The sequence below is a fragment of the Chanodichthys erythropterus genome, chromosome 10 (assembly GCF_024489055.1).
Source record: "Chanodichthys erythropterus isolate Z2021 chromosome 10, ASM2448905v1, whole genome shotgun sequence".
In the NCBI taxonomy this organism is placed as follows: domain Eukaryota; kingdom Metazoa; phylum Chordata; class Actinopteri; order Cypriniformes; family Xenocyprididae; genus Chanodichthys; species Chanodichthys erythropterus.
Window position 1 is genome coordinate 25,415,618 of NC_090230.1, and position 15,832 is coordinate 25,431,449.

Here is a 15,832-nt window from a genome sequence, read left to right on the forward strand (position 1 = left end):
GGGAGCAGACAGGATCAGAAACAGGCAGGGGGGGTGCCCTGGAGACCTGCTGACAGGTGATGCTGGATACGCAGACAGGTATGGAGGTCTCCAGGGCAGGTCCAGGAACTCTAGGCTCCATGGTGGGTCAGGAGCCAGGCAGCCACTGGAGCTGACTCGGGCTCTGGTGCGGCTTTGGTGCGGAGTCTGGAGCTGACTCGGGCTCTGGTGCGGAGTCTGGAGCTGACTCGGGCTCTGGTGCGGAGTCTGGAGCTGACTCGGGCTCTGGTGCGGAGTCTGGAGCTGACTCGGGCTCTGGTGCGGAGTCTGGAGCTGACTCGGGCTCTGGTGCGGAGTCTGGAGCTGACTCGGGCTCTGGTGCGGAGTCTGGAGCTGACTCGGGCTCTGGTGCGGAGTCTGGAGCTGACTCGGGCTCTGGTGCGGAGTCTGGAGCTGACTCGGGCTCTGGTGCGGAGTCTGGAGCTGACTCGGGCTCTGGTGCGGAGTCTGGAGCTGACTCGGGCTCTGGTGCGGAGTCTGGAGCTGACTCGGGCTCTGGTGCGGAGTCTGGAGCTGACTCGGGCTCTGGTGCGGAGTCTGGAGCTGACTCGGGCTCTGGTGCGGAGTCTGGAGCTGACTCGGGCTCTGGTGCGGAGTCTGGAGCTGACTCGGGCTCTGGTGCGGAGTCTGGAGCTGACTCGGGCTCTGGTGCGGAGTCTGGAGCTGACTCGGGCTCTGGTGCGGAGTCTGGAGCTGACTCGGGCTCTGGTGCGGAGTCTGGAGCTGACTCGGGCTCTGGTGCGGAGTCTGGAGCTGACTCGGGCTCTGGTGCGGAGTCTGGAGCTGACTCGGGCTCTGGTGCGGAGTCTGGAGCTGACTCGGGCTCTGGTGCGGAGTCTGGAGCTGACTCGGGCTCTGGTGCGGAGTTTGACGTGACGTGGCTCTGGGCGATCAGCGGAGACGTGACGTGGCTCTGGGCGATCAGCGGAGACGTGACGTGGCTCAGGGAGATCAAATGTGGCTTGACTTGGCTCACGAAGATCAACTGTGACTTGACTTGGCTCAGGGAGATCAAATGTGGCTTGGCTTGGCTCACAAAGATCAACTGTGACTTGACTCAGGAAGATCAGCGGAGACGTGACGTGGCTCTGGAAGATCAGTGGAGACGTGACTTGGCTCAAGAAGATCAACTGTGACTTGACTCAGGAAGATCAGCGGAGACGTGACTTGGCTCAGGAAGATCAACTGTGACTTGACTTGGCTCACGAAGATCACCTGTGACATGACTTGGTGTTGTTGTGGCTGCCATTTCGTGAGTGCTTTCTGGTGCGGCAGCCATTACATGAATAGATTAAGTGTCACATTCCTCCGCGACACCCACAGTAAATGGAGAGCCAACAGTCAATAATGCATATTCCAAAAAGCAATTGAGTAATGAACGCGGCCCCTCTTGTCTAAGTTTAGTCTGAAGAAGTTGGTTAACGCCATCACAAAAAAAGTCTATCAGCACACAGTCCGGTAGATCTGAACAGTACTCAATGACCAAATATTTTTTAATATAATCCATGATCATTGTGAGAGATCGTGTGCCCTGTTCAGCCATAACAACAATTGTGCAATGTTCCTACCGGGCCAGGCTTCTCCAGAAAAGCTGCTGGATCCTTGTTTTGGGCAAGGTCTTCTGTAACAAGGCAGAACTCAAGGTAACCTCACAATGATGTGTAGTGAATGAGAGCCTTATATAGTCCGGTTAATGTGCTGCAGCTGGGTGTGGTGATTAGTGTCACTGGTGTCAAAAGTATTCACATTCAATACTCAAGTAGAAGTATAGATACTAGGGTTTAAAAATACTTCTGTAGAAGTTGAAGTATCAACTCAAGCTTTTTACTCAAGTAAAAGTGTAAAAGTACTGGTTTCAAAACTACTTAAAGAGTATAAAAGTAAAAGTAATGTAAGGAAAAAAATGCCATTAAGGACAAAAGCTTAGGCCGCGCCACAGGGGTCTATTGTGCACTCCACCTCCTCAAAATGTTTTCAATAACCTTTATTGGAACGTAAATGTACATCCAAGCTTAACTGCAGGAATCTGTGAGGGCAACAGACAAGAAAAATGCGGATTGTTTTGGTGTACCCAGGGCAGGCTTAGTAACAATCAGGGCTTGACATTAACACCCGCCAACCCGCCAAATGCGGGTAGTTTTCAGCTGTTTCAGTTCACACCGCACCGACAAACATTAACAAACTTGTCTGTTGGAGTTTGTTGGATAACCCTGTTGGCATTGGTTGGAGTCTGTTTTTACCAGACTGAACATGTTTAATCGGCGTTTGTTTGGTCAGACTAAACTAACGTTAAACAAAGGGCGCAGCTTGCACAATCTATCCTCCTTGACTGTCTCGTTAAGATGACACAGAAGTGTGTTCTAAAAAAGGAGTATTTTTGACCCCTACACCCTTCATCCCTCTGAAGCTCTTACTCCGGAGGGTAAACCCTTTGAAGGGATTAGGGCATAGGGATGAACCATAGACTGTAAAAATGGAATACAGGGCCTGACGTAATCTGACCTGGCCACGAACCGTTGCCATGACGATGAGGCAAGTCCCCTGCAAAGACAGCTGTTTGATCGCACCTCACTCACACACAACAAAGCACTGGAAACGTGACATCGCAGCTTGTTCATTATAAAAAATAAAATACAGTTTAAAAAACAAACAAACATATAAACTGTACAGTAGTCCGTAGTGCAATCCGTGCCATTCAGCAAGAGCACTGCTCCACTTCACCGAAAGAGAGAGGTGTAACACCATGAGAGCAACGCAGGTTTACCTTCAGTTTCGTTTTAAATTAATTCGTTTTGGCTTGTTTAGCTACATGGTTGTATATGACTATGGGTCACATAAATAAAAAGGGTTGCGCTAAAAAAACCCAGGTGTATACGGTAATTTATTCAAACGTCTCTCTACCGAACTACCTAGCTTAATTTGCAGAGGACGAAGAAAAACCACCCGTTTGGTAGCCTAAATGAGCCTGTAGTGGAGAAATAATAACTTTTAATAAATAATCTTTTTTGAGTAACGACCCCCAACACTGTCGTCCTTGCTGGAGTGTGATGTGATTTGTGATTTGACGTGATTTGTCACATGTGCAGGTGCGCTGGATTGTGTACAACCCAATAGGGTGTCAGAATTGTATATGTTTATTCTCATCCAACCACAATCACATTCACTCTATCCAGATGGCGCGATTTATCTGGATAGTTGTTTTTTGTTTTGTTTTTTCAAGCCGGAATGAAAACAAGCCGAAATGAAATAGGAGTAACGAGGCTATTTTTAAAATGTAAGGAGTAGAAAGTACAGATAATTGCGTGAAAATGTAAGGAGTAGAAGTAAAAAGTGGTCTGAAAAATAATTACTCCAATAAAGTATAGATACCCGAAATTACTACTTAAGTAAGGTAACGAAGTATTTGTACTTCGTTACTTGACACCTCTGATTAGTGATTAGTGTGGAGTGTGTGCAGGTTACTGGCAGGGAGGAATATGGGAATTGGAGTCCGGGAAGTGACATGAACATGACAAAAATGTTGTTGATTCTTTTCAATATATTTTTTTAACCCTTGCAACTGTTACAAATGTAGTAAAGAGTTAAAATATGAGGATTTTTTTTTCAAGAGGTTTTTTTTTTTTTTTTTTTTTTTTTTTTTAGTATAACAAAGATACTAATGTCAAGATACCAAAAGCCAGAGACATATTATGAACTCAAATATTTCTCATCAAAACCAACCCAGGCAGCCAAATGCAAATGCTATCTCTTTTGTTGCTTTTGTTGTTGTGATTCAGAGGTCAAATATGACTGACAACTCAACACTAAAGACACCATTAGATCTGCTAACATCTGATGACATGCTTCATACCAGATTACAAAACTCATTCATGGCTTCCCAGCATGCATTGCTGTGTGAATAATATGCAGCTGGATTTGTTTACTATTTATACTTGAATATGTTTTGATTGTCACCATTGTTGAGTTTTGCATGATGAGTGTTGATGAGAAAGAGAATAAATTAATTAATAGAATTATAAATAAATAAAAGTCAAGAACCATGAGCCAAATAAAAGCAAACACTGATCATCATAACAGTAACTTCAAACAAAACATTTTCATTAAAATATCAACATTTAAACATCTGTTAATTCACAAGAACTTCTGTAGATGTATGACAGAAATAAGTGAAGCTGGTAATGCTGTTTGTGGAGTTGTTTAATCCTCCTCTGCTGAGATCTTGAAAGATTAAATGTATTCATTTATCTGCAGTTGATTTCATCTAAGGCTGTGGCAAATCAGTTCCAGTTTGTTGTCACGATCACAGTCTGTTCCTGTTCACTCCGGACTCCATTTCCCATAATCCTCCCTGTCAATCACATGCACTCACTCCACCAATCACCTGTTGCCACATACAGCCATGCACACTCCACACTAATCACCACACCCAGCTGATACTCATTACCAGGACTATAAAAGACTCACACACACACACCACCTCACCGCGAAGTCTTGATTACCATTGTGTCATTTCCGAGCGTTTCTATCCTGTCTGCCTGCTTGTTATCGTTCCTGCCTGTTTCTTGTTTTTGACCCGTTGCTGCCTTTCCTGATCATTGCCTGTCCCTTGACTACGACTCTGCCTGTTCCTCACTGTTCCAGTTTGTTCCTGTTTTGACCCTGCCTGTACGACCACTCTTACTTCTAATAAATGCTGCATTTGGATCCCCTGCCTGTGAGTCCCATTCGTTACAGAAGACTTCGCCACACCAAGATCCAGCAGCTTTTCTGACTGTTTCTGTCACATCCAGTATCAACATGGACCTAGCTATACGTCTCATCCGCCTTCCTCAAGGTAATAGTACCCTGGAGGACCACATTCATTCTCAAGTTCGTCGGTTGCAACGCTCTCAAGTTCGTCGGTTGCAACGCTCTCAAGTTCGTCGGTTGCAACGCTCTCAAGTTCGTCGGTTGCAACGCTCTCAAGCGCCCTGGATGCGATGGACAAGATGGCTGCTTTGCCTACTCCGCCCAGGTGTCTCGCTCTGCCGGCGCCACCTGAGCTCCTTGCCCTACCAGCGCCACCTGAACTCCTTGCCCTGTCAGCGCCGTCCAGGCGTCTCGCCCTACCGGCACAACCCGAGCTCCTCGCCCTGCCGGCGCTGCCCAAACGCTTTGCTCTGCCAGCGCCATTCAAGCTCCTTGCCCATCAACCCGCTACGTACTCCGTTGATTTGCCCAAGAACTTTTTTTGGGGGGGCAGTATACCTAGGGGTGGGGAGCTTGTGGGTGGGGACTCTGCCCGTTCACTGCCGTCAACGGTCTCAGAACTATTATGGCCACCTATGGACTATTATCCTCCATGGCCGTTTATGGACCCTAACCTGCCGTGGCTGCCCAAGCCACCTGACCTGCCGTGGTTGCCCGAGCCACCTGACCTGCCGTGGTTGCCCGAGCAATAGTACGCACTGGGTGCACAGTGTAATTGCAACAGTGATAATATATATATATACATATATATTATATATATATATATATAAGTTTAGTTCTGGACCAATGAGTTCTATGCACTACCTTAAATTGGATCAGTGTGTGCCTAGCATTAATTGATGAGGAATGTATTCGGTCAAGAATCAAGCTCCAAACATGATCCTCAAATACTAGGTTTAGTTCCTCTTCCCAGAGCTTCCTCAATGGACCTGTTGAAGGGGACTGTTTTGTGTTAATTATCTTATAAATCTTAGAGATTGCCCCTTTTGTGGATTTGTATTGCTCTAATATGTCTTCAAGAATATTTTGAGACATGCGCAAGGGGAAGCTAGGGAACTGCTTATGAATAAAGCTACGTATCTGAAAATATCTAAATAAGTGAGAAGAGGGTAAATTAAATTTCTCTTGAAGTTGGGTAAAGGAAGCAAAAGTGTTGTTTATATATAACTGACCAATTGTAATTAAACCATGGTCTCTCCAAATATTAAAGGCCCCATCCAGTAAGGAAGGTGGAAAAGATATATTGCAGAGAATAGGAACAGTAAGACTAGGATCTTTAAGGCCTAAAGAGAACTGAGACCAAATTTTAAATGAATGTTTAACAACAGGATTTTTAACTACAGTAGTATGTTTGGAGGGGATGGATGTACCCAAAATTGATGTTAAAGTTGCTGGGCAGCAAGAGAAAGCTTCCAGTTGTACCCACTGAAATTTCTGAAAATGCAAGTCATGTTGAACCCAAAATAGCATATTTCTTATGTTAGCTGACCAGTAATATGTTTGAAAATTAGGCAAAGCCAGGCCCCCCAAGCATTTTGGTTTCATAAGATGATTTTGACTAATCCGTTTAGACTTATTGTTCCATATAAAAGACAAGATATTACGCTGCAGCATCATGAAGAAGGATTTAGGAATAAAAATCGGAAGGCACTGGAATAAATACAAAAATTTAGGGAGAACACTCATCTTAATGGCATTAACCCTTCCTATGAGAGAGAGGGGACGACAATTCCAGGACAGGAACAGAGATTTGACATAATTGTGGAGAGGGCTAAAATTGGCTTTAAACAAATCTGAATGCTTGCGTGTGACCAGGACTCCCAGGTATTTAAAACGATTTCTAACAACTTTGAAAGGAAAGTCTGAGTATGAAATCTGAAGAGACACATCATTCAATGGGAACAGCTCACTTTTAGAAAAATTTAACTTATATCCTGAGAAGTTACTAAAAGATTCTAGAATAGAGAGAGTATGAGTAATTGAGGTAAGAGGGTTGGATAGAAATAAAAGAAGATCATCCGCATAAAGGGAAACCTTTTGTACAATACCTGCACAAACAATACCACAGACCTGAGGGCTTGACCGTAGGGCAACAGCAAGAGGCTCAATAGCAACAGCAAATAAAAGTGGCGAGAGGGGACAACCCTGTCTTGTGCCCCTCTGTAAATTGAAACAGTCTGATGTAACATTATTAGTGCGTACAGAGGCTTTAGGAGCAGCATATAAAATTTTAATCCAAGAAATAAATATAGGGCCAAATCCACATTTTTCTAAAACTCTAAATAAATAAATCCATTCAACACGGTCAAACGCTTTTTCGGCGTCAAGTGAGAGTACCACCTCGGGACTGTTAGAATGTGGAGAGTACAGAATATTAAAAAGGCGCCTAATGTTAATAAATGAATATCTATCGCGAATGAAACCAGTTTGATCGGGCAAAATTATTTGGCACATAGAGCTCTCCAAATGGGTAGACAGCAGTTTGGCTAAAATCTTATAATCACAGTTCAACAGTGATATGGGTCGGTATGAACCACATTCTAGTGGATTCTTATCCTTCTTTAAAATTAAAGAAATAATTGCCTGATACATGCTTAATGGTAAAGAATGATTCTGGAGACTCTCTGAAAATACTAAGAGCAGAATTGGACAGAGAGAATTAGAAAAAGCCTTGTAAAATTCATCTGAAAAGCCATCTGGCCCCGGGGCCTTGCCAGATTTTAGAGAGGCAATGGATTCCCCAATATCTTCAATTTGAATGCCCCTCTCTAGCGCTTCGCGTGACATTTCACTAATGGTAGGAAACTCAATATAATTTAAAAAAGTTTCCAATTGGGATGTGTCCGATGACGATTCTGAAGTGTATAAATCAGTATAAAACTGCTTAAATTGGGAATTTATTTCTTTATGGTTGACCGTAATGGTTCCTGTTTGTAACCTAATCTGAGGTATCATGCGGGATGCCTCAGCTTGACGAATTTGGTGAGCAAGTAATCTCCCCATCTTATCACTTTGCTCATAGACCCGGTGCTGTGCGCGTATAATCATTTTTTTCTGCCTCTTCCGTTGATAGTATATCATATTCAGTTTGTAGCAGTTGACGGTCTTCATAAAGTTTAGGAGAGGGGTCGGAAGCATATTGGGTGTCAATATTTGCAATAAAATCAGACAATTTTTCAAGGTGTCTTTTCCTCTTTCGATTTTTATAAGAAGAATAAGAAATTATTAGACCACGTAAGTAGCACTTCAGGGTTTCCCAAATAGTAGAATATGACATGCCTGGTGTTGAATTAATTTCCATAAAGCTAGAAATGCTAGAAGAAATCAAGTTAATAAAATCTTGGTCACTAAGCAAAGATGGATTAAAACGCCACTGACAGTATTTGGGTGGTTGTTGTGGAATCTGAAGTTCGAGCACAACTGGTGCATGATCAGAGATTACAATGCCTTTATAAGAACAGTCATGTAAGTATGGAAGAAGTTTATGATCCAAAAAGAAATAGTCAATTTGAGAGTATGTCTGATGTACGTGGGAGAAGAAAGAGTATTTCCGTTCTGAGGGTTTCAAATATCTAAATGCATCGCATAGACCATATTTTTGCATAAGTGTATGAATGACTGAAGCGCATTTTGATAGTGCAATAATCTTTTTGGAAGATCTATCAAGATGGGGAGACATGACCTAATTAAAATCTCCACCCAATATGAGTGGGTGTGAGTGAATATTGGGGATACAAGTGAAAAAAGAGGAGATAAATGATGGGTCATCATAATTAGGAGCATAAACATTTGCAAGAGTAAGGGGGGCTGAGAATAGCGTTCCCGTTACAATAATGTATCTCCCTTTATGATCCACAATAGTGTCAGAAGCAACAAATGGAACAGATTTATGCACTAAGATTGCGCAGCCTCTAGATTTAGAATGAAAAATAGAATGAAAAACTTGTCCGACCCAGCCCTTTTTTAATCTAAAGTGGTCAGTGGAGCGAAGATGCGTTTCCTGTAAGAAGGCGAAATCTGCCTTTAAACTCTTCAAATGGTTCAACACTCGATTACGCTTAACTGGATTATTAACAGCCTTACAGTTCCAACTAATACATCTCAAAGGAGGGGCCCCATCACTGTTTGTCAAACTACTCATAAGAATAAATATTCAACAAATGGGACAATCTTCTGGAAGAAAAGAAGGTGGAGGAAAATAACAAAACAAAATAGAAAATAGAGAAAAAAAGAATAAAGGAAGGAAAAAACAACAAAAAAAAAACGACGACACCCTGAAGGATATATAACTAAACCTGGAAACAAACACCGCATCAAAGTAACAACCCCTCCCTCCCATCCCACCCCATCACTTACCCTCTTGACCACTCCACACTTACGAACCGAGCTAACACTTCCATCGAAGGAGTGTACGCTACACTGGGTTAACACCCAACAGCACAAACAAGTCACTTTTAAACAGAACTCGATAGTGACTCTGCAAATAATATACTCAAATCAAGAAGTTACAGCCAAAAAAAATATAGCCTGTATTATATGTTAGCCGAAAAAGGGCATAATTTCAGAGCACTTTGATATAGACTGTACAAAACGTTTACAGTTATGCGTGGTTCAATAAGATTTCCGAAAAAGTCGTTGACAATAATAAAAAATGTTAGATCTACAGTCTATAGTTAGATCAGACAGGTGACTATAACAATAACAAATGATCATACTGTTAAAGAAGAAAACGGCAACAAACTATCAGACAGCATCCAAGTTAACTCAACTGGGCAGCCAAAACTATAGAAGTTAACAGTTGAGGCAGTTCACAGTTCAAATGTCATACCTTTCAGGAAGACATTATGTGTTGTTTAACAAAGCTCATCGCTTCAGCTGGCGTATCAAATTTATGTTCAATGTCTTGGTAGGTAATCCGAAAGCCGGTTAAGCCCCGCAGTCCGTATCTTACATCAGGATGCGACCTCAGCACCCGTTTCACATCGTAGTATGCAGCTCGTTTTTTGGCGATCTCGGCAGGAAAGTCCGGAAAAATGTGGACATCCTTGCCCTTGAATTTAAGCTGCTTAGCTTGGATGGCTTTCTGCAGAAGAGCTTCTTTAACGTCGAATCCGTGAAAACAGATCACGAACGCACGCGGTCTCTGACCCTCAGCCGGTTTCGCCGCCAGTGTGCGGTGGGCGCGGGCAAGGAACGGCAGTTCGTCGAGACCAAAAATTTCTTTCAACGTCTCCGCCACAAATTTTGTAGGCTGTGGGCCTTCCATGCCCTCGGGAATTCCCAAGAGGCGCAGGTTGCTGCGTCGGGAGCGACATTCCAGATCCGTACATTTGGCACGAAGAGTAGCGATTTCCTTCTGCAAGGATGCTACCGTTGGCTCAAGTGCCTGCAAGCTTGTCGTCCATTCTGAAGTTGCACTTTCAAGGCTGGTCAGTCTCTCCTCGTGTGCTCTCACATCCGAAGTCACCGATACTAGCGAGTTTTGCATTTCCTCACGCAGAGATGATATTTCTCTTCTGAATTCAGCAGCATGTAAGTCAAACTTTTGATGTATTCCGTTTCCAATGACTTAATTGCTGACATAATTGCTGACATAATTGCTGCACCATCAATTGTGCTAGCATCGTCCCTAACTAGCTCTGAAGTAGATCCGTTGGAGCTCGCTGAATTGGCCTTTTTCTGTCTTTGAGCTTTGGTCGACATTATCACGAAAGGCAAAAAATGTCTAGCTATATAGTCTAGTAAGTGCTAGACATGTTTAAAATTGCGCTGTATTAAGTATATAAAGTAATTATAGATTTATTTGCAGAGCTCCAGAACTTGCGACCTTACATGATGAACGCCAGACCGGAAGTCCCTGTTTCTTGTTTTTGACCCGTTGCTGCCTGTCCTGATCATTGCCTGTCCCTTGACTACGACTCTGCCTGTTCCTCACTGTTCCAGTTTGTTCCTGTTTTGACCCTGCCTGTACGACCACTCTTACTTCTAATAAATGCTGCATTTGGATCCCCTGCCTGTGAGTCCCATTCGTTACATTTGTGTTGTTGTTTCTCTTTCCTTCAGTGATTCTGCTTGTTAACACTCAGGGGTCGGCAGTTACCGCCTCAATTTTTTTCTTACCAGTATAAAGAAACTCAAAATACTCTGTAAATTTTGGACATACAAATAAGAGTTATACATTATTCAAAACTTTGAAATGTCTTCTTTTATTTGTGTACACTCAGAGTATTTTTTGCAAAATAAAGAAAACTAACATGATGCGTGATCTGTTGTCTCTCTCTGAATGAAGTCCAATCTGATATTCCTCAGAAAATAAACTGTAACTTAGTGAATACTAATCACACAAAAATGAGACATATGTCTAAAGAAATGTTGAAATGTCTTTTAAAAGGTTTTTAATTATGTAAAACGAAAACAAATACTCTGTTTATGTAATCTGTTTAAAAAGAGAGAGATGTCAGTCATTCGCGAGTCATCGAGATGTGGTGAGGGATAATTCTAAAAGGATTTACCTCAAAGGAAGAGCATGACTGGTTTCAATTCCATTTTGAGGATCAACTTGATCAAGCCGAGGATTGTGAATGGTACATTTTTTAGTATTAATTCTTTAGTCTAATCGAGATATAGACTAGTGTCTGTCAATATTAAGACGCAAAAAGACTGTATATATCCAAAAACTATATTTGTTGTGAAACGGAGCAAAAAATCTAAAACATAACTCAATGTTAACTTCTTGTTTGTTGAACTGTTGCATAAAATCAATATCACATTTGCAATCATGCTGATGTTCAAGGAAAACAGCACTCTTGCTAGTGTGTTATTGCTTAACTCGGTCACATGACATTCATATAAAAAGATATGAAAGTCATCCAGATTTTATCCTCATATCTTGATGTTTCTAAAGAAAAGCGTTTACCACCGCTCCCCTCCTGGTGCATCCTGACCCAGAGAAGCCATTCATTGTGGAGGTCGACGCCTCGACCACCGGAGTGGTAGCGGTCCTATCTCAGCAGCAGGGGACTCCAAGTAGACTCCACCCATGCGCCTTCTTCTCCTGCAAACTCAACCCGGCGGACGTAAATTACGACATTGGGAATAGGGAGCTTCTGGCCATCAAGCTAGCCCTCCAGGAGTGGAGGCATTGGCTCGAAGGAGCCAAACACCCGTTTGTTGTATTAACTGACCACAAGAACCTAGAATATCTTTGAGACGCAAAACGCCTTAACCCGCGCCAAGCAAGATGGGCTCTATTCTTTACCCATTTAAATTTCTCCATCTCGTATCATCCAGGATCCAAAAACATAAAAGCTGACACACTCTCCCGCATCCATGGTCCTGATGAAAGCCCAGAGATCCCAGAGTCTATTCTACTGGAGAAACTCTTCGTAAATCCCATCGCCTGGTCCGAAGAAACCCTTCCCAAGTCCAATGTCTCCACCAACGCCCCGCCGGGTTGCCCCCCAGGTTTGCTCTACATCATCCGGACACGGCGCACTCCCCTCATCCACGCATCTCTCACGTCACTGGGCACTGGCCACCCTGGGGTCAATGAAACCCTCTTGTAGCTTAGACAACAATTCTGGTGGCCGTACATGGCAGCCGACGTCAGGAGGTACATGCAAGGATGCAAAGAATGCGCCATATTGAAGTCCACGTCATCTTCCCTCCGGGAAACTCCAACCTCTGGCCGTTCCCAATTGTCCTTGGTCACACCTAGGAGTTGATTTCATCACCGATCTTCCCGCATCTGATAACTGTACCTGCATACTAGTGGTTATGGACAGGTCAAGTCATGTTGTCTTATTCCTCTAAGAGGACTGCCTACAGCAATGGAAACTGTATTTTCAGATATTATGGAATTCCAGAGGACATAGTATCAGACCGTTGACCAGAGTTTATCTCCTGGGTCTGGAAGGTTCGGAAGATTCAAGAGATCGGCCGCTTCCTTCGTACCTTCTGTCACGGCCACCAGGACTCTTGGAACCAGTTCCTGGGCTGGGCCGGGTACGCCCAGAACTCCTTGCAACAGCCTACCACCGGTCTCACACTCAAAAAAATGATTCTAGCTGCTTGTTCAGTTTATTTAAATAAAATAAGCTGAACCAACACAAATCTTTAGTTTTTTACTTAATTGGCATTTGCACTCAATTGTATTATGTTAAATGAAATTAAATTTGCAAAATGTTAGGTCAACCTAAACCATTTGTGTTGGGACTACATGAATCATTTATGTTGCATTGATTGAACCTGGGCAGTGGATTTCTAGTTCCCAGCATGCTTTGCATAGGGAAAGATTGGGACAGTAAATGTTGAACTTAAGTGCTGTTTAATGTGTTTTTTAGTAAAGGGAAATACCTTTTAAAGTTTGAAGTTCAGTTATATTTGACATTTAAAAGAGTTTATGTTATGTCGATTTTTTGAGGTTACCATTATTCTGAAGTGTAGACCTTGTGGTTAGGCTCTAGGTGGCTATGTAAAACAAATTTATATTGTTTTCCACGAGCATTAACTGTGCTCAAGCCAGTAATGAGAAGTTCTTTATCTGATCATTACTTGCATGCTATAAATGTTACTTAGCATATGAATAAGTGTTATTTTAGTTTAGTTTTTATAGAAATATAAATAAATTACTTGGAGGGCCAGCACAAATTTTACACAGTCTACATATGGTCATCAGCTTTTCCCCTCTCAATGGTAATGAAACATGTATGTCTGTGTACAACAGCTATTCACAACCTAAGCACAAGCGCACATCTTCACCATGATGGTAACAAAAAAAAAAAAAAAAAAGCACTGGTTGGATCAACAAGAATGAATTATGTTCAGGAAACATACACAGAATACGTCAAATGAAACTGGTGTGATCTCATTCAATTAGGATGAATTTCACTCATTAGTACAATTAACCTAGCTTAAGTTCAAATAAATCAGTTCAACTGTGTGGAAATAGGTGTCATAATTGAATTAAGTTAGACCAACAAGTTATTTTTTTGAGTGCACCCCGTTTCCATGCGTACTCGGTTACCAACCCCCACTGTATACCAGCAGTTGACTACTGGTTCCGAGAGAGCCAGAGGGTCTGGGACTCCGCACACCACCAGCTCCAACGTGCCCTACGCAGGCGCAGAATGACAGCCGACCTTCATCGCTCCAACACTCCGAACTACCAGCCGGGACAGAAGGTCTGGCTGTCAACGAGGGACATCCGGACGCGCCTGCCCTGTAGGAAGCGGAGTCCCAGATTCATTGGCCTCTTCACCATCGTCTGGCAGATCAATCCCTTCACCTATCAACTTCAGCTGCCACCTGAGTATAAAATTCACCCCACTTTCCACGTGTCACTGCTTAAGCCTCTCCATCCATCTGTTTCTCTTCCCACAGGGCCTGGCAAAACCGAGGAATCCCCCCCTTCCTATCATCGTGGATGACGGAGCTGCTTACCTGGTATGTGACATCTTGGTGGTCGCCTGGAGTACCTTGTGGATTGAGAGGGCTGCGGTCCCGAGGAACGCTCATGGATCCCCAGGAATGACATACTCGTCCCCAGCCTGCTTGATACCTTCCATGCCACTCACCCAGAGAGACCAGCACCCTGTGGCAGAGGTCGACCACCATGATGTCAGGGTCCGCGGCCCTCAGGAGTGGGCCGTGGAGGGGGGGTAATATCACAGACACGCCAGGCTCTACCCACACACAGACACAGTGCACGTCTTCACCGAATTACTAATTGTACACACCTGCATTCCATCAGCACCCTCATCAGCAGCACTATAAAAGACTCACGCTCTCAAGTCAAGTCAAGTCAAGTCAAATTTATTTATATAGCGCTTTTACAATTGGTAATTGTTCAAAGCAGCTTTACATATTAGAAGCACAGAAAAAGGGAAGTGGTTAAAAATAAGCTGTACAACCAAGCGTGGTAATATGTAACATATACAAGATGGTGCTACATTAAGCCGGCTGACTCCCAGGGGTGGAAAAAACCCCTAGGAGAAAAACCCAGCGTGCTAGCACTGGGAAAAAAGTCCTAGGAGGGAAAAAAACCCTTGGAAGATATATATAATATATGTAAATGGATATGGAGATCAAAATCTGAATTATACATTTTTATTATAGAGATTAAAAATAGATTATATATAAATATATGTAAGCGGATACAGGGATTAAAAATCTGAATTATAGATGCAGCCAGAACTGGGTCTGTAGGCCCATTGTCTCCTGGGCTACGTTGTAGTCAGGTCCAGACACAGGTTCTCCATCTGATCTGGATACGGCCTGAATCCAGCACCCGGCAAACCTCAGGATAAGCAGAGAGACAGATATTAGCGGAGATGCCATTCTTATTCTGATGTACAGGTATATCTAGTGTTATAGGAAATGTTCTCGGTTCCGGCCGACCTAAATATTGCTCTCACTCAGTCAAGACTCAAGGACTCCCACGAAGATACTTGCCTGTCTCCAGCGTGTTCCCTCGTCTCCCTGTTGTCTCCTCGTCTGTCGTGAGTTCATCTGTGTCAGCTCAAGCTTCAAGTGTGTCATCTGTCAGCCAATCCTGCTAAACAAGACAAGTATCAGTCATACATCTCAGTCTGCCAACATATCTGCTTGTATTCACTCACCTGCACTCTGCCCACGTATCCTGGTTGTTCAATAAACATTATTACCTGCATTCCAGTGTTTCTGTCCCCTTCTGTATTGTAACAGGAAGAAGCTTATTGTAGTCCAAACCGGTCATTTCTGTAGGCATTAAACTGCCATAACTTTAAAAGACAATATCTTCGTTTGCATTGAACTTTCAGCGCTGTAACTTTGCAAATACTGTTTATGCTCAAGCAGCAACATTACACACTAACTAAAGATTAAAAAGTGAAATCGCAATGAACTCTCCTTCAAAGCTGCAGTCTGTAACTTTTGACTCTTTGTCGCCATCTCTGTTTGAAACCTGAAATTGCAGTTATTTATGGCTTTTAATTCTTTACATGGGTTGTGCATCGACACGACTCCTCAGTGCAGATGAATCTAATGTTTTTTGCTTTGTGCCTAA

At 43.1% G+C, this 15,832-nt stretch overlaps 1 protein-coding gene across 1 annotated transcript in view; it reads left to right on the forward strand.

Annotated features, from left to right (window-relative positions):
* The window catches only part of LOC137028216 (uncharacterized), a 41,260-nt gene that overhangs the window by 23,569 nt on the left and 1,859 nt on the right, over positions 1 to 15,832 (forward strand). The window lies entirely within an intron of this gene.